Source organism: Anabrus simplex, chromosome 1, assembly GCF_040414725.1.
Source record: "Anabrus simplex isolate iqAnaSimp1 chromosome 1, ASM4041472v1, whole genome shotgun sequence".
NCBI lineage: Eukaryota > Metazoa > Arthropoda > Insecta > Orthoptera > Tettigoniidae > Anabrus > Anabrus simplex.
In genome coordinates, this window is record NC_090265.1 from 1379915810 (window position 1) to 1379916587 (window position 778).

Sequence of the window (778 nt, forward strand, 5' to 3'; positions counted from 1 at the left end):
TCTTCCTTGTCTCTTCCTTCCAATCATCCCATCCCCCACCATGCCCCTGTTCAGTATAGCAGGTGAGGAAGAAAGAAAGAACATTGACGAACATACGTACTTAATTGACCATTGACTGCAATACTCATTTCAAAAGAAATAGACGAACAGACAGCCAGGTGGCATCAAATTATAATGTCTGCACACGGTAGCTGAGGCCATGTGATGATTATACGCAAAATTTCTGCCTCTTGTGAGATTTGAACTCACGACCCCTGGTTTACGAGACCAGTGCTCTGCCACTGAGCTAAAAAGGCACGCTGCGGTAGTGCGTCCAAGTGACGATTCAATTGTGTATCAGCAAAGTGCATTTTTGTGATAGCCGACCTCGTGATAATACATTCTGACACACGGTCCAGGTAATACTTTGTTACTGTAAATTGAATTCTTCTTCTTCTCCTCAATCTGTTTACCCTCCAGGGTCGGTTTTCCCTCGGACTCAGCGAGAGTCCTACCTCTACCGCCTCAAGGGCAGTGTCCTGGAGCTTCAGACTCCGAATCGGCGGCCTCACCTGCTATGCTGAATCGGGACCCTTGCGGGGGGATGGAAGGGATAGACAAGGAAGAGGGAAGGAAGCGGTCGTGGCCTTAAGTTAGAGAAGTGGGAAACCACGGAAAACTACTTCCAGAATGGCTGAGGTGGGAATTGAACCTACCTCTACTCAGTTGTCCTCCCGAGGCTGAGTGGACCCTGTTCCAGCCTTCGTGCCACTTTTCAAATTTCGTGGCAGAGCCGGGA

The 778-nt window shown here is 49.0% G+C and overlaps 1 non-coding gene across 1 annotated transcript; it reads right to left on the bottom strand.

Annotated features, from left to right (window-relative positions):
- Positions 1-224: 224 nt before the first annotated feature.
- On the bottom strand, positions 225-296 carry TRNAT-CGU (transfer RNA threonine (anticodon CGU)). The gene has a single exon. It is a non-coding gene; the product is annotated as a tRNA-Thr (tRNA).
- Positions 297-778: the final 482 nt, after the last annotated feature.